The 19,630-nt window shown below is 39.0% G+C and overlaps 1 pseudogene; it reads right to left on the bottom strand.

The window, feature by feature from the left end:
• The window catches only part of LOC135709172 (uncharacterized), a 256,458-nt pseudogene that overhangs the window by 14,817 nt on the left and 222,011 nt on the right, over positions 1-19,630 (bottom strand).

Raw genomic sequence — 19,630 nt, forward strand, 5'->3', positions numbered from 1 at the left:
CAGGGTTTAAGTGAAGGTCGGTTTCATCCTGCATCGCATGTTTTTGAAAGCAAATAGTGCTTGTCTTCCATGTCAACCATGCATTGAAGGGAAAGGGTGGGGGGGGGGGGGTTAAATAAACACTTGATAAGCCACGTCTAAGGTAGAGGAAAAATGAGACGAATGGGAGGGGAGGGCATAGTTTTACCTCAATTTCACGTTACATGGATCGCTGATTAGGTATTACTCAGTAAAGCATTTTTTTCAATACTGCTACACTAAATTCATCATCAGTTTTGTTTTTCCTGAGGCTCATTGAATACCACCCATAATGTCGGTACATGCTATAGCCCTTGGTTCACAATTGACGGTCTGATATTAAATGTGGTCAACGTCGAAGTCAACCCAGCCACCCAGCGAGCAGACAGATGCAATGCCACCCATGCGTCCAGATGCTGTAGAACCACAAACTGCTTGCATCCATTATTGCAACACTCTGCTACGGCTCTGTTGTGTCATCCAGTCAGTCATGTCGTGGCAGCAAACGTGTTTCCTCTTCACGACGACACTCGCTGGCTACTGACTGTGCCTACCGTTGATTGTTTTCTCCCTATGGCTGACTGGCTGACCACCACCAGAGGCTCAGATCGGGATGAGCCATTTCCCATAAAGACGTTGTGCATAAGAACATTTCATATCAGGACGCTTGGCATAAAGGACATTTCGCATAATGAACGTATCGCATAAAAGTATGCAAAGTGGATCAAATGTTACGTCTACGTTATTCAAAGTGAAAGCCTCCAAGTTTTAGTATTTCTACTCGAAAAATTGATATGGGAGGATTCGCATGACGATCTTTATAAACAGTGTTCCAAATGCACATTACAGCCAAAATGCTACGTTTCGAAACAATGAAACTATGAGCTATTATCACTATATTTTTTATTTGTAAGTTGCTTGTAGAGGAGGTGAAGTTTGTGTATGACCTGGGGGCATTTTAATTCACATTTCCGGATAGCTGACGTAACACCCAACCGAAAGCGAAATCAAAGAGACGATTCGGCTCATCTGAGCAAAAGGTACCGCAATAAAACAACAGCCGTAGATTCAGCTACTACCATTGAGCCAGTTAGTATCGATACAACAACCGTTGCACCGGTAGAAATTGAATTGTTCAATCATTCATCGAAATAGGTATGGTTTAAAAACAATAAAATTTAAACACATACAGGCATAAACAAAGTTTATTATTCTAGAAAGTGAACATTGTAGCAACAATTCCATTGATCAAAGCTCAAACGATACCGTTCTTTTCCGGGCAATAAGTTCTATGCATAATAGAATCAGTGGATCAAACCCACATGCTAGAAGGTATACCGATATAGAACAGGACATTATGGCGTTTGAATATCTCACAGCTGGTAATTCATACTACGAATAAACTTCTATGAATATGTCAACAATGTCAAAGAAAACAATCCATCGGCATGTTCGAAAATACACGCTTGATATTTTTGAGGGATGCTTAGACATCGCTGGGTTGAAAAAGTATCTTGAAGACAACGATTATCCCTTGGTAGTGGCATTGTGTGAAGATGCTACAAGAATAACCGCAGCCACGGAATATGATTATATGTATGACTGATTCAATTAGAGGCTTGGTAGCACTATTCGATTCGGACGGGTTGCCTAAGCAACACTTGTTCAAAGCATCAACACCTCAAAAAATGATGGAGGATGTAAAAAGTTATGCTTTTGGAAACTACGCATACATTCAGCTCGCACTGCCGCTAGTTAACGAGGCAGCACCGTATGTATTAATACCACGCGTGCTCAGATAATAAATTCGGATACCATGATGTTTTGAATAGATGGAAGCGCACGGAAGATTTGCTACGCCAAGAAGGCATTAAAGTTGTCGCACACGCATCTGACGGTGATCCTCGCTTGTTAAAGGCTATGAAGTTACGGTGTGGATTAGATAAAGAAGCCACAGCATCGCCTTGGGGATGGTGGTTTCGGGTTGACCAGGTAGAAGGAATGCCAGTCAACATCCAAGATATGGTGCATACAGTTAACAAGTTCCGGAATAAACTAGTTAGGAATGACCTCAAAATAGGTAAAACGTTTAATTTTATAAGGTACATCTTAAGGGGGTATTCCCAATCTTTTGCCTTTTTTCGGCCTGTTTTTCAATAAATTTTTTTTCAAGGAAAATGAATAGTAATGCGCCTAACTCTTTGCGATTCTTGTTTATTGAACATTAAAGTTTACAAATAAATTTTTTTCGACATAAAAAAAAAGACATTATTGACGTCACAAAGTGGCGGCAAATAGACCCCTGTTCGCCGCAAACGCCTGGACGGGCGAAGACTTTTCTCTGGAACGGCTTCATCTGAAACAGATTTCGTGATGAAATTAATAATCTGCATAAGATTCTCTGGAGCTTCTCCCGTTGGCAGCAAAAAATCTTGCAAATTAACAAAATGGCGGCCATATGAAAAAACAGGCGATTTTTAGCCCGCTTTTTTGCAGCTTTAAGGTGCTTCAAACAATGTTAAATGTTAATATTTTTGGCTGAAAGTGGGAGAAGCTCCAAAGAATTTAATAAGGAACAAAATCCGCAAAGATTCAAGTCAATATCTCTTATAGTTTCTGAGAAAAATCTTCGCCCGATAAAAAAATGTGGTGTCGAGAAAAACGCGTTTAAAGTTTTGACTTTAGTTAAAACCATTTTGGGGGTTCTTACCATTAGTCAGCTATGCCTGGACACCGAATTCACCGATCGGAAAACGGCTTGGGGGGATGAAAGTATATAGTCTAATTTGGATTTTTTTTTTGAAAAAAAAGATCGGGAATACCCCCTTAAGTTTAAAAACATTTTTTTCATTAGGAAATTATATCATCACAACAATGCACCTGAAGGAACTTGTTCAAAAACATAGTAAAGATAATCATCTTCTTTGCTTATCAGATGTAGAGATTAAAGATAAAATGAAGTTTGGACCAACATTGAAGTGGATCAACCCAAAAACGATCAGTTATCTGAAGTCCAATATTCTGCAGAGTACTGGAACAGTATTGTTTTTGGATTTGATGAGACTTATGTATAGATCTTTAGTCGAAGATGACATCTCTCCCCTAGAACGAATACACGATTTGTGGTATGTATTCGAATAGACGCTGATTTTTTACAACACATTTTTGACTCGTTACAATTATTATGTATTTCAGGACAGCTAATTTTATAGTACGTGCTTGGAGAAATTGGTTGAAGGATCATTACAATAATGTCAAGCTTTGTGTGTCAACCAATGCCTATCATTGTTTGGAACTAAACGCCCATAGCCTCATCATGTTCATGCAAAATTGTCGAAACAGTAATGCTCCTGAGCAATTTGTTGTATCTTATTTATCAAGCCAACCGTGCGAAAAATTATTTCGACAGCTACGGTCAATGGGTACTACTCAACAAACGGTTATCAACTTTACTGCAAAAGAGCTGACGGAGAAATTAAAGAGAATTAACACTAAAATGCGAATAATGCATACTCGTAAAGAATACATAAATTTTCCATCCATGAAACGACTACAAAATAAGCGAAGAGAGGCACACATTCTTCCTTCTGATGAGAGCATAATACAAACAATTGAAAAAGCTCAAAAAACAGCTCGTGTCGCCTTGTTACAAATAGGAATCAATGATGGAGATATAAATATGACTGATTCAATCAATTTCAAAATGAATGCACCAGAAGACATAGAATTCGTAAATGTGGAAGCTGAAGATTTTAACATGGAAGATCATGAAGAACTTGGAACTGGAGGTGACAACATGGATAGGGAGGTTAATATTGATGAAATAGAAGATGCATTCTTTAGTGAAACAGAAGATCAGAATGATCCGGAAGATAATGAGGATTATCATAACATAATTTATGATGCAGGAGAATTGATTCCTAATTGCAGTGACTCTCTAAATTTGAAGAGCAGTTCAGTTGGAGGGAAATACTGTTTCCGAATTCGAGACTGCACTGAAACAGTAAAAGTGGTTAAGAAATCAACCTTTTTATGGTTGCTTACAACGAGCAAATATCGTTTGTCAAATGATAGGACTCGACGTTTTGTCCAAAGAGAATTTAAGTAATATATTTAACATGGTACCAATACTTATGTTGTTTCTTTTACTAACATATTTAAAAAGAAATACAATACAATTATTTCAGTTACTTCTCATATGTATAACATTTTCACATTTAACAGTATTGGAACTGCATTGGATTTTAAGCTCAACATCGACGATCACCACCATCGATAACACGTAACAACTACATTCACGTAGTTGACGACGCAGCATATAACAAGAACGACGAAGAATCACCATCGTGGACCTCGGACCTGGACGACTCAGCAGAGCAGCAGTGTGTTTCAATTGGAATTTCTGTGTAGGAACTTATAGTGCGGTTCCATAGGTTGGAATTAAGCTAAAATTATTCAATAAACTCATTCTGTGTGTAACGTTAGAGCAATGTAGTTCGCATTTATATTTTTTTATAAATCCAGAAACTCGGTGATAACGTAATTTATACAAATACATAAATATAATAGAATACATTCCTGTATGTTATTCAAAAATATCAGAATCCAGTGCCTTCCTTTTTTGGCAAAATATGATTTTTGTCTATTATGCAATTTATAAATTCATAGAATGCTCTATTCGATTTATGATGTTACTCGACCATTCTTTAGGGATTAGACGCTGGATATACATAAAATACGGGCGAAAAATTGAGGCAATAAACAGATGATGACGGCACTGTATTCAGTTGTTGGTCATGGCATGATTTTTAATGTTAACAAACTCCACGAAGGTGGCCAGAGCTGACCTAATCTGGCCTGAAATGAGCAGCTACATAATATACCACAATCAACAGCGTCTAATTTGTGCAAAATATCGAATCTTGTGGATCACTACAACAAAACCTAACGATTATATCATTCCTGTTTATCGTTTTAAACTTGTGTTGAAAACCAAATATGCTGTCAGACGATATTTTCTTTGATTAGAAAATCGAGACTACTTTGTTAATTTTTGAGTAAATGTGAGTAACTCAAATTTACTCGCTGCAAATATATTTACTCTGAGTACAGCTGTCTTGCCCCCAGTGTATGACACATAAAACCTGTCAATTTTGCTTTCAGAGGGTCACAATAAGCGGTTTTAGCTGTAATGAGCTACCGCGATGAGTGAGCGCTCATCTTTATAGCTAATCACTAATTGTGACACTCTAAATAGAAGCGGAATTGACAGGTTTTATGTGCTATATATAAACTTCACCTTCTCGTCCTACATCTAACAAATAAAAAATATCGTTATAATATCTCATAGTTTCATAATAATAACATTTTAGCTGTAATGAGAAATTACATGACCTTCTAATCTAATCTAATCTAACACTAACACAGCCAGTTCATGAAAGCATCTTGGAAAATGATAGACATACCTCCATCTTTTTTCTTGTCTATTTGGTATATTTTGAACATCAGAGATGCGCAAACTATATCAAAATGGCCAGGCCTACTGTACAGCATTCGGGCATGTTAAAATCAAAGATTAAAACACGATGCTTCAGAATCCAATATATGGATGAAACGTGGACATCTCGTACCGTACGTTCCGTTGTATTGTTATTTATAAATGATTGGTCGTTGGGAGCATCTAATCTTAAAAAAAGGGATGCTCAATTTTCCTCGAGTGGTTGGGACATAAGCACTATCTCTTGTCCTAGCCCATATGGCTTATGGTTATATTGCCATTACTCACTTGCTGCAAAGAGAAAAAGTGGAATAGAAGGCCGTAGGAGTAAGGAAATGGAGGAAGGAACCCTAGTTCTATCTACCCTTGAGAAAAAGCGGGTCTCTAATCAATCTACAGGAAAAGTTCGCTAAAACTCACAATGGCCCATATTGCGGGTGTCACTTCACGGTGAAAACGAAGTGATGTGACCATTTATCACTCACGGTGAAGTAATTGCCATGTAAATCAAATGAGAATCACTTCACTGTTGTCACTTCACCGTGAAGTGACATCGGTAATAAGGGCCAATGACTCGCGAACTCTTTCTTTTGTGTGCTTCATAAAACCTCGCAAAATTTTCCCACACTGAACACGAACAGGTGAGAACTAGATTTCAGAGAGAGTAGTAGAAAGAAAATATATTAAAAAATATAAGAACATATAAATGAAAATAAAGGGAAGATCTCAGCCAGTTTCATAATTGTGTACTCTTACTGTTCTGCTGCACTACTGTTGAACCAAAGGCACTTCCGAGACTTTTCCGGGTTATTTCCAAACTAGTTCAAAAACTTTTCAGGCAAATCATGAGCACATGAACTTTCAAGAACAAAACATCAAACTTCTAAAACCAGAAAAAAGGGCTAAAATCTATGTTGAAACTTGGCCATAGCCACTCGTTCCCAGCCTTTGGCAATAGCACGCCTGACATTTGATTTCTCATCAAAATACAGCCCAAAAGCGGCTCTTCGAAATGATGTCTAAGACAAAGTTGAAGAAACCGAAACAGGTGAATATATAAACAGGAACTAACTCACCAAATTAACGATGGTTTGTCCGTGAAGCAAAAACTTGGAAGACTGTTGCATCTCCTAATTCTAGCTCAACAAATCAAACCATTCCATCGGATCTTCAAAGAAACTCTTGCACAATCCGCCTTCAATCAGCTTGCCTAATAACAGCTCTGACGAAAAGGATGCTGATAAAAAAAACACCTTGAATTGCATTTCACCCGATCACTTGTACTATCTTTGCACTAAAGTTCTCTTCTAGAACTATTTTATCGAGTGGCACATTGTTTCGGGCTAAAACGCGATGAAAAAAAAAACAATCACAGAAAAATGAAGCCTAAAATTTGACACTCGGACATTTTTCACGTCATTACAGAAGCAGAGCACACTTCGATCTTCTAATGAGCAATTGCATGACCTTCTGCAGAAACCGCTCATGCGATCAATAAGGTAAGAATCTCTGTATCACATAAACTATATTTAATCATTATATGAGTGAGATAAACTCCAGTGATGGCATAATCATTAGCAAATTGAAATTTTTCCACTCTCATACGTTCTCAATATCACGCGTGATATTGGTGCAAAATATCTCAAGCTCCACAACGTGTAAAGTTGAAGCTGAGAGTTAAATCGACGCAAAAATGATTCCGTTGCACCTCGTTTTCTTAGAAAGAGATGGTATAGTAATGCAATCTTTTTTTTTTTTTTTTACTGATGGCAGACACAAAGTTACTATTGCCAGCCGTTATGGAAGTTTAAGTTACGTTGCGGTTCGGTGTAAAGCAAAAATCATGAAACTCAATCTAACCACAGTTTGGTGAGATTTGCAACTTACAGTATCAGTTGATTGGTTGTTGATTTTTGTCGACGAAAATCAACCGTGATCTTGGCCATTAACGAGATTTGTTTTATTTATGTTTTACGAACACTGGTATGCTCTATGACATTACCCCGAATAACCCGAGGTTATGGCCGAATAGCTGAATAGCATTCAAAGAATCTTGTTATTTAAAAAAAAAAGAATCATTACTTTTTTTAAATAACAAGATTCTTTGAATGCTATTCAGTAGGATTGTTTATTTCTCAAAGGTCTACTCTTGGTTTTAAGCAGGGCTGCGGAGTCGGTAAAAAATATTCCGATTCAGATTGCGATTCCAATTCCAACTCCCACTTCAAGACAGTATATTTATGAAAAAAATTATATTTTTTTTAAAGGATTCTTCCCGAAAAAAATTCAGACAAATCAAAAGATGTAATTTTTTCACCATGACGTCAAATAACATTACATTTTCAGAGAAGATTGTCCTTCCCATCAAACAATGCGTGCTGATTAAAGACTGAATAAGCCATTTTAAGCCGAAGAAGCATATTTTTGACTGAATAAGCTCTTATTATAATACCAATGTTAATTGGGTAGTAATCACACATTATGCCAAACGTCCATTATGCCAAATCTCCCGTCACCCCATTATAATTGCCACTTGACCACACAGCACTTCACCACTCCTACACCGTTCGCTGGCTGACTGAATTGCAAACAAACGTGCAGGGGGAGGCGAACCACCTGTCTGGACCTGGACGGACAGTATAAAGTGTGTTTAGCTGTTTGTTACCTAATGCAGGACATGCGAATACGTCCCACGTCTCAGTATCCTTTCGGTCACTGGCTTTGTTATTATGATTTATTAGACCGCAAATTGTGCCAACTTCAGCAGTTTATTTATTTTGTTTTGCTCATAGACGATCTGGTTGGTAACTGGTCAGTTATTTTTGGGAGCCCAATTTCCTCCACCAGGTGTGCTACGCTGTATTTAATGGTTCAATGGACCCTTCGTCATAAACTTTCGGCAAAAATCCCCACCGGCCAGTCTTCGCTCCGGAGGGAAATGGAATCAAGTGAAAAACGTCGTCCCAAACCAATAAAACCAGTGTTCCGCAATAGTGGTTACCTCCACCCAGGGGAAGGCAATTGAACCATCCACCTCAACCCCAGGTTGGAGAGTTTTATGTCCATGACGGATTCATTACAACGGCCCTCTTTTACGATTATTTTTTTTTTACTCCTGCGCGGTAGGTCCTGTTCCACAGCTTTCCAAACCAGTCAACGTTGGTTTCAGAGTGTACCAATAATGGGGGAAATTTTTCTCTCAGTGTTAATTACGATCCAACAGTCGGTGTGAAAGGACAGACCAGAGGGCAAAAAACGAACTGAACTCTGTTAAAAGTTAATTTATCATAACGTGGTTCGTATCACCGCCCGCTGCCCAGGTTGGAGTTCCGACCTCTACACCGATAATCACCACACCCGGTCCCTTGCCACAAGCCACCCTCTCGGTTACAATGTGACACTTTGAACCAGGGCCAGAATTTGGTGTTCCTTCGGTGCTTTTCGGTAAGCCTCGGGCAGTTAATTAAAATTCAAGAAATCATACCAGATTTAGCTGGTGATGATGGGGTGGAGGAGGATGGTGATTATGGCAGGAAGTGAGCTCGGAAAATGGGCTGTAAATGATCGATTAGTGTGACGTGAGAGTGGTGCGTGGTGGTGGGGAAGTAATTTTCAATTGCCTGGAACAAATTAGGTAGATTTTTTGCCAAGCTTGGAGAACATTGGCAATTAGGAGGTTAACGAGCGTTATGGAATGGCTGCACTGATGCCATGGGTTTGCGGATTAGGTTGTGCATTGATTTTTTGGTTGTGTGCGCACATTCTAAATTTTTACTTTTATGATTTATGATGTACTGTACTGCCTTTATTTGAATAGCTTTTAGATCTTACAACATTGCTGATTAAACTTGATTGCGATGTTAACGGCAAACGGTATGATCGTTAGGAAGAACAATAGTCCATTTCAGTTCCTCGCAGCATCTATGATTTCTCAACAACGAATAGAGATAGTGTGTATTCTTGTTTATTTTCCATCGGTCTCTGGTCGGCAATCACCGACATCAAAGGAGCGAGAGTCGCCAATTATTGATCCTATCGGGAACTAATTTTCATACACCTTCCCTTCCACAGGGACCCCGACCCACTCGGGCAAGAAAGGAGTCCAGCTTATCACACATCAGTGCCGCCATAGATTAAATTTTGAAATGAAAAAAACAATTTTCTATGACTTTTCGTGTCATAGTGCTTTGACGTATGATAATCTATCGGAACGATCCACTAGCAACCACAATGTTCAGAAAATCAAAGTAATTTCTATTTTTTTATTAAATTTATCAAATGTCTTTTAAATAACCACAAGAAATTTTAAATTGTTTATTCATGTTTATAGTTTCCGCACTTCGTTTGTTATACCCACTGCAGTTTTCCGAATTGTATTTGATACTCTCAGAACTTGTAAGAACATCTTTGAACTTGTTTGCGATTTTCCGAAGATTTCTGAGCATTGCTGATGATCTTAAATATTTCCTAAGGTTCTTTAAATTTTGCTGATCTTTTCATATAACCTTTCTACTGTGTCCATTCGTGTCTGTTTTTATCATTTACCATCAAAAGCAAGGAGTAGCGCTTCAACTCAGTGTAGATGAATTGCGTTTGTTTGGAAAATCCTCGCTATTACGTACGAGCGAAATGAACAAATGTGTTCATTATACATCAACGAATACACGTTTGTTCATTTTCATCAGTGCTTGATTGTCCAACCCAAAATTGTCAAAATCAGAAGCAATCCTCAAAAGCAAAATAATCAAATTCACTTCCAGCAAAATGATTATTTTGAATATCATCAAATCAGCAGGATGCAATAATTTGACATTGATCTGTGTGTAAAACCCAATAAGACACGTTCTTCAGCGCAATATTTGTGTAAAATGAAAATAATAATTTTGCATTTGATCCTCAAAATCATCACCACCAAGATGGACGAATATTGATATTGCCAACAACAGAGGCGATAATGAACATCCAACCACGAATAGACGAGTGCACGGAAGGATTTGAGTTCACTCACTCGACAAAAAGTGACACAACAACGGGGCCCTTTTTACTAAAAATGAACACATGAATAATACTCGCGTAGCATTTGAAACGGGCCTATCAACTTTTGTACACAAAACTTATTAAGCCTTTTTCGCGCGAACCGAATACACCCACGCAAACTAACAACACCAGCGGGTAGGACAAATTCTCCCCTTCCCGACAGTGCTCTGGGTTTTCGTGGGCGTACTTCGGTTCTCGTGAAAAGGATTTAGCAAATTATTTACAAAAGTTGATAGGCTATTTTCAAATGTTACGCGAGTATTGTTCATGTGTTCATTTTTAGTAAACAGGGCCCCGCTGTTGTGTCAAAAAAAAATCAGTAGATGAACTAAAGTTCACCCGTGCACAGGTCTATGAAGAAAAACACATGTTGACATGTTGATACTCAGAGCTTGCCTTGATCAAGAAAATGCTGTTGGAGGTTATGTGGCTTTCAGTCTTTTCATGCCCAAAAACGGGGTTTTATGTTTTCGATTTACTTACTAACTAAATTCTGTTTTAGTGATAACAGCCCACAATTGTCACGATGTTCGGTATCGTATGCTACAAAACAAGATCTCATGTTAGCCGGACGTCATACTCTCGAGGAGTACATTCGAGGACACTTCTTCTCACTTGATCACTCCAGTTTTGCGGTAGTGGCGGGAAATTCAAAATGAACCGGCTCACGCTATGTCTGAAGGCACTTTTTTGCAACTTTCATGTACCTCAGTATTTTCAAAAATCAAATCTTGGGTTTTTTGAGAAAAACTATTTTGAAGTATACTTAGCCGTTTATGAAGGCGTATATGGACTATTGACGATACAAAACTGTTACGGATCGAAACAAATTCAGCTGAACATGATTCAAAAGGGAATTAAAGTAGTCAAAAGTTGTATTGAAAACATTGATTGTATTGCTCATGCCCTCGATCACATTTCACAAGGGAAGCGTACATTCTCTCTATTGTACGTGTTTTCTAAGACATGGAGTGGGAGTTGTTCCACCAATGATCCGATGAGACAACTTATAGAAGTTACTTTCAAATTCAAATACCTGCTCATAAGTTTTTCCTTGATTTCGTCGAACTTCGATGAAGTTCTTCAAACTTTGCTGATGTTCTTTGAACGTTTCTGAGTTTGGCATTTTTTCTTGAAATGTTCGGATATTTTTTATAGTTCACAGTACTTTCTTAATGTTATTTAATGTTCCCTGTGGCTCATAGACCATCCTGAAGTTTGCAAAATTTTCCTCACGTTTAAAGAACTTTTTGCAAAGCATCATTGAAATTCATATAATGTTGCTATAGTTCACAGAACTCTCTTGAAATTCGTTGAACGTATCAGGAGGACATTGAACTCCCCTGAGAATCAAAAAACGTCCCTGAAGTTCGCAGAATTTTCCTGAAGGTTATATAACATCTCTGGAGATCGAAGCACATCTTTCAAGTTTGAAGTATTTTCCTGAAGTTTGTAGAGCTTCCCTGAATTCAATGAACTTCTCTGAAAGTTCTTGAATTTCTCTGCTTCTTTGAAGAAACTTATTTGAAGTTTGCAGAACTTTCTTAAAATTCATTACAGTTCCTTATAGTTCGCAGAATTTACTAGAAAGTCACTGAACCTTCCTGAAAGTTTCCTTAGAACAAATATGGGAACTATAATGAAGCTCTAGCAATACTGTAGTAATTCAAGGTGAGGGCTACCTAAACTCACTGAGCAAGAGTAGCTCATGTCATGTGAGTTTCGTTCCTGTATTATCGACATTATCGGATAAACGATTTTCAAACAAATTCATGGTTGACAGAATTTATTTTCGATCACGCCGTTGAGTCAAACATCTCTATTTATTTTTAAAAATCAAAGCAAATTCTCCACCCTTCAGGAGGTTTTGGTGACAAATGCCACCTTCGCCACATACTGAGGACGGGACACAAAACTTTCGGATACCTGCCATATCCTTTATTGAACTCTTATAAAAACCTTTCAACGATCGTCGTTACTAAAGTGCCATGATTTATTTTTTACTGAGTCGCTTTTTCATCAAGCGAACTATCTTTTTTCTTCATGAGGTTTTTTAATTCTTCCAAATTCTCTACACATCTATAAAAAAAAACACTCGAAACAGGACGAAAATCAATGCCTACTATGATTACGTGGATGTCACGGACTGTCCTGCCCGTTTCTTTCTCGTTTACTCTTATTAGAGCAACCGTACCAGTCGTTGCCATTTGCGGCATTATTTTACTTACGCACAGCGTTTCCATTTTGGCTTAATCACTCCTCTCCACACCGGTCGTTGCTATCAGAGTCATTATTTAAGTTACCGTTTTCCACACCGGCAAAACAAACTTTTGACGTTTATTCAAAATAGCAACCGTCTGATGCGTTGCTAACGGGTTGCTGAATTTATGAACTCACTACCTCCCAAGGTGCGGATTGCTATTTCCCCCACCTGAATAGCAACCCCCGGTACGCAAGTAGCGTTATGGTAGAGGTTAGTAAATGTGCCTTATTTACTCATTGGTATGGTTGCTGTTAGGGAAGAGACATTGAATAACATGTTGTGCTACCAACAAATATAAAATGATTTTGCGCAAAGTCGTCATAATCAATATGGATCTTAGTTACAAAGAGTACTTATTTAATGTCATTTGGATTAATTCAATCAACTTTTGAACCTTATTTAACTGCATTTTTTTTCAATTCATAGTCCATATACGTCTTTATAAACGGCTCTGTAAACTTCAAAACACGTTTTCACAAAAAGCCCAAGATGAAATATTTTAAAACCATCACAGATTTGATTGTTATGATCCACACTAACATCACGCGAAGAAAAATCTGAGGTACATGAATGTTGCAAAAAAAAAGTGCCTTGAGACATAGCGTGCGGTTTGCAGGACTTGGGTACTGTTTCTCGTTTTGGCGCTACTTTAACTATGGCGGTGCCGATACGTTTTTTTTTAACTCTTGTGCTCTTTGCTGTGTTCGTCTACTACACCTATTGTTTTTCACTGTGTCAAGAACGCCAGCATACGTGCTACTCAAATTTTCTGTATCTGTGCGCTTGTTGACAGTGTGTGGTGTGTTTATAATTGTGACTTGTTTCGAGTATTGGTAGATTTTGTTTTTAGAGACTAGAATCCAGTATCTCTGTGCGATCGAATGTGTAGACGTGTTGGTTGGTGACGGAGTAATCCAATAGTGCTGTTCGTTCTCTTAGTGTTGCTATCTCGTAATCTTCAGCTGTCTTCCCTTGTTCCCACATGGTTTGCAGTCTGTTGGAACAGGAGCGATGGCCGACGATCAGTGTGTTTAACGTCATTCCTACGTAGCACGATGCGCATCCCGCGCATGGGATCCTGTAGATGACGTTCGATCTGTTGTTTTGGTCCAACTTGTCCTTCACCGTTGGCAGAAGGTTGCCGAGGTTGTCTTCTTATTCTTGGCACTGATGATGATATTGGGGTAGTCTTTTATCAAGCTTTTCCGTATTTGGCAGGTCAGCTGTCCGACTTGTATCATCGATCGATACTGCGTGTTGTCGTCGCTCGTGACGTTATCGGTTTGAGTTTCGATGCACCGTTCTCTCGATCGATTGACGAGGCGATTTATTAGTTTCAGGTAGTCGTTCAGCTTTAGTTGGGAGAAAATCGTGTTTGTGGCCGTTTTTGGGTCGACGTTGGTGAAGAATCTTTTACTCGGTGAATGAAATTTCGTGCCACATTCACTTTGAGTTGCATAAGTACCATTCGGTTTTTACTGTCTGGTCATCCCGTCGTACTAGAAGCAGGTCTAAGAACGGAATTCGTCCTTGTTTCTCCACCTCCACTGTGAACTGGATTGTTGGGTGATATAGGTTAAATGTTTCCCTCACCTGTTCGATTTTCTCCTCCGGCAAGGCCAATATCAGGTCATCGACGTACTTTTTTAACACCGGGGGCTGGAAATCGAGCCTTACCACTGTAGTGTCCAGCAACGTTTCCATCACTAGGTCCGCAATGGTGTGTGAAAGCGGATTACCCATCGCTGTTCCAAATACCTGGCGATAGTGTTGTCCTTTGAACCGGTAGTAGCTGCAGCCACGTTATTGATGTACTCACAGAAGATGAATGAATTTGGCACGTTGTATCTACCAGCGATGGATGTATGTATGATGTTACCAACGAACTGCGAGAGTGTGTACGATGGTGACGTCATGCATGGTACTACTGGTCCCAACGGCAAACTCTCTTTGTGTGCCTTGGGGCACCGTAGATTCGAGGGGACGTAGACTTGTACGTCTTCAACTTCATTTCGGTGGCCCGATCGATGAGTTTCAAATCTGCTAGTCGCTTCGCGAAGTGTTGTTTTTTGCTTGATATCCTGATGTTGGAACCAGATTCAGCTTCTGCTAGATGTCGTCATCGTCTATCATCCGTTGCAGTTTCGCCTCATACTTCTCACGTCTCATCACCACGGATCTGCTCCCTTTGTCCGCCTCGAAGACTACTTTCTCGGGAGGTTGCTTCAGAAACTCTTTCGTTGACTTGGTGGTGGTACGGTAGAAATTTGTGACGGGGTTGTGCCTTCCCTTTCCCCTATCCACATGGAGAAAATTCTGGATTTGATTCGCAACGGCGCATCTATTGCGTTCTTGAACCTCTTCCGTTTCGGGCACTCGAACGACAATTTCTACATTGGCGATCAGGTGGTAGCTCATTCATATCTGTGTATGGCAAGGCAAATTTCGATCCTAGGCTTAACAGCAGTTCGACCTCCCTCGGGATTGTGACGTCGGTGCTGTTGAGAAGCGATTTTGTGCTGTGACCATAAATCGTATTTGTTTTTTTTTTTGCTTGAACTCAGCGATCTATTTCTCTTTACAACTTCATTGCACGTACTGAGTGACGTTTGAACAATTTTCATTTTGCACGGCGTGCAGATTAGTGTAAGAACACAATTATTCTTGTAAAAACAAGAAGTACAAATTTAGTTGAAGAAAGTGTATAAATAGCTATCAATTATCGGTAATTTCGTACAGCCAATATATGGGAAAATTCTACACGACCCCAACATCCAGGAGTTGTTGCAACAGGCGTTCCCTTACATTACGTCTGTTTTATATTGTGAGCCAATTTAATAATTCCAATCAGGATTTTGCTTGAACTGTTTGACACAAACATTTTTAATTCTCCTTCTGCACCGAATGTGCCGCTTTTAGTTTGCGTTGTTTCGCATCGCTTTCTTCCGCCCTCGAAATGAAGCATGCAACTAACGTGCTGGAACCGAATCCAACTTTTTTTTCTTTCTTTTTTGCAGTTGTAGTAAACTTTATTTTTTATCACACCGAACTGAAAAATAAACAGAGAGAAAATGTCGACTAAAAAGCAAAAGCTAGCAACAACACAACAGAAACGAAAACAGCGAGCAACAGTACGCTGTTACCCAATTCGTGTTTTAGGGTAAGCGATCTCGGAATTGCCCAAATAAAAACATTCCACGCTGCACTTCCCGATAATCCCGCCCACAATCGACGGCGCTACCTTTTCTCACTGCTTTTTTTTTTGTAGGTGACTGGCGCGCATCAGCAAAGGATTGAAAGATGTGCGAAAAAGTTTTGCACCGCCTGCTTCGTCGTTGTCGCTTTCGGGCAGCAGCTCATTACCGAATAGTGGAAAGCGGCGGCATTGGAAAATTGGTGAAAACTGTCGTTTTAGCAACAGCGTGGCATCCTACGACTGGGACGAGATGCTCAGGGATTCGTCTGCGGCAGGGAAGTATTGTTGTTTGTGGGCGAATCGTGCTGTTTTCTTGTTGCCAAAGTGCAAAAGTATAGGACGGGGAAAAGCGGGAAACCCGATCTTCGCCTATATACACGACACAGTAAGGACTTTGCAGCTTTGCAGGGTTGAAATAAAAACGGGAATCGGAGCGAAAGTTTTTTCGCGACTTTTTCCTCCGTTTGTGTTCGGGACATTTTAGCTACAGGAAAAGTTGTAATGGCAGTTTCGCTATTCGTTACCGTTTCGGAGAAATTTTCTTTATCTCGCAGCACAATTCAATGTTTTGTGGATTTGCGCTGCCTGCTGGAAGGGTGATGCTTGGTGGTGGGGGTGGAGCTTTTTGATAGCATTTATTTGATGCTTTTGCACCGGTGAAACAGTCGATAAAATCATCGTTATTGTTGTTCAATTTGCTGAGCTATTAAATTGATATTGAGATACAGCATTATTTTTCCATTCTGGGATGAACTTTATCGGAAGATTTAACGATAAAACCGGTAAAATATTTGATAGATTATCGTGTTGCTGGGAAAGTAGATTTGAATAAAGTTGAAATACAATTTATGAAACAAAACAAAACGAAACATTTGTTAGGAGAAAAACACTCATGAAACAAAAGAAGGGATTATATTGAAATAACGCGATTAAAGCTATTATCCAGCTAATTATTACCGAGCGTGTTTGAATTTGATTCCGACGAATACTCTGAAGCCAATAATAGCGCCGCTGATACCGATTCTGAAACCAAACACATTCACACCGCAGCGCAGAATTAAATAGAGCATATTGATTAAATGACCTGGAAAATGATTCAGGGGCATCCGAATACACAATATTTCACCACCACCGTCCGTTCTATTATGGGAAATCATTCCAGTAATGTTCCCCACTTTTTCAATCTCACGATACTAATTATTTACTTTGTCGTGCCATCATCATTGGCGTACCGCAAAACAACCAAATAGGATCAAACGTTAATTTAGTGGTTTTGTAAGTGGTTATGATGCGATACAATTCAATCTGGCAAATTTGAATCAATCTAGTAGGTAGCTATCACAGTTTAATTAATTGTTAACGTCAGTTCATTGTGATATTAGTTATATTTTGAATTAATAAAACACTCGCTTGAAAGCGTACACTAGGAGGTGAACTTATATTCAATTAAACAGGTTAAATCATTACATACTATAATGCAATTTATGTACAATTAGCAATTCACTGTCGGTCACATCACTCGTGAAAATGTAGCATAAATCAGAATTGAACTCACATTATTTGACAAGCACTTGTGAAAAAAAAACATCGCTCGCTCTGACAAATCAAACATAAATAAATTAATACATTATAAATTGATCCTCACATTGAATCGCTTTTTGTCACCTTGAAAGGGTTATTTTTTCATCGATGTGATTGCGTTTTGGAACGAGATTCGTACAGTCTATAATTTTCCCCCTATTCGTATGACCAACGGTGTCGCCATCCCTTTATGTTTATTGATGCATTCACACTCGCTGTCGGAGGCAACAAAAAATAGCTCAGACCGTGAATGAATGGAAAGTTTTCCCTTTTTTGTATGGTTGTGAAAACGTTTATGTGACATCGTTGATCTTTTTTTTTGCACTGGTGCCTTTGAACAAAAATTACTTGTGAAGCATGATCCCGTGTTTATGTACGTGTTGAAGTATTTTGAGGCTAAGTGAATTTTTAAGTTCAAACATTTGGTTGGAAAAGGTGAAACAAATTTGTATCATGTGGTGCCAGTACGAGAAAATATCCTGGAAAATGATGAGGTTAGATTACGCTTTATCAATTTGGATGTTTGCAGAATATCTGAAATAAGCCACAAACATTAAAACGCCGAGGCCTACTGCGTTGCATTTGCCGCAAAGATGAGTACTGTGAAATGATTCGAGTTCAAATAAAAATATTCAAACAACGATGAATTTCACGAATCTACAGGGATGGATGGATGCATGGACATACCGTACCAAACGATTCGAGTTATATGAATGAGATTATAGTAATATGTCATGTAATTGGTATATATATAATGTTAAACATATCAATAGTAAAATCGTCTAGCCATATGTCTCTTACGATACCCATAATCAAATCCTGTCGATTGCAAGCTGGCATTGAAACTCCACAACACGGGTAACAGAACGATCGCTGTTCCGCTCCTAATCCAGTGGTTCACAGAACATCGTCTGATCATCTAATGCATCATCATAAGCATGGTGATAAACTGTTCCGCTCACATAGGAGAAAATACTATACTACCGATGGAACCGAAAACATCAGAAACCCGAACCAACGACCGAAATTCCGTTGAAAATGCACCTGGAACTACCCTTAATTTGACTATAAAATCCTGCACTCGCAAACTTCTCTAGAAAATTGTTATCTTCGGCCAAAAAATCGAAAATAACGTGACGAAAAAACAAAGACGAACAATTTGACAACCGGAAAATGTTCACGTCCGTTCAGAAGCAACTTTGATCTCCACGTCTCTTTGAAAAAGTCTTTAAATCATGTGGTCCCTTGTGAAGAGAAATTTCAAATTATATTTAAAATATGTCATTGTAGGCAATGCATAGTATATTTGAGCGCAAAATTAATTTTAGAATATATTAAAGAATTCCTCCTATTATGTCGAACCTCTAAACGGAATCCTCCGTGGAGAGTGGGTTGAGTAATTTACTTTTAATTCCGTTTTACTAAATAGCATAGGCATAAGAACTAACGGAATTAAAATGAAATTACTCAACCCACTCCAAAAACTCTTCTGTAAGGGAAAGCTGTGCATTTTGTCCTATAGCAGGTGACAGTATTTAAAGTTATTATCCATTCGACTACACAAGGTTGTAACCGGCCAGCCTAACGAGTTTCCTGGGGATTAAGTAAGGTGGCTTATGCGCCACTCCTTTCGGATACCACCTACCTGTTGACGGTTTGCCCGGCCGTTGAGACCCTCAGAGATGGGTCTAATTACTTTCGAAAGCGGAAAAGGAAACAAGTTGACTAACGCGAAGTCTCGGCAAAGGCCTGATTGCGGATACGGCCTAAGAACCGCGGAAAGGACCACGTTCACGTGAAAATAGACGAGCTTAGCTGAGAGCGGAAACTAAACTCACCGATTTCTCATCACAGGCAGACCTGGTCGACCAAACGTCCGACCGTTCAAAACTCGGGAGCGATCTTGGTTGAAATCGGGGCCGGTTGACCCAGTAAAATAAACAAAATGGAAATTACGACACGAATAACATGCAAACCTTTCAGTAACTTTCTTTAACGATACAAAATCATGAAGGCATATCTATAGGTAATGTTTTAG

This window comes from Ochlerotatus camptorhynchus, unplaced genomic scaffold (assembly GCF_037179485.1).
Source record: "Ochlerotatus camptorhynchus isolate MF236.1 unplaced genomic scaffold, CSIRO-AGI_Acam_v1.1 ptg000353l, whole genome shotgun sequence".
Classification (NCBI taxonomy): Eukaryota; Metazoa; Arthropoda; class Insecta; order Diptera; family Culicidae; genus Ochlerotatus; species Ochlerotatus camptorhynchus.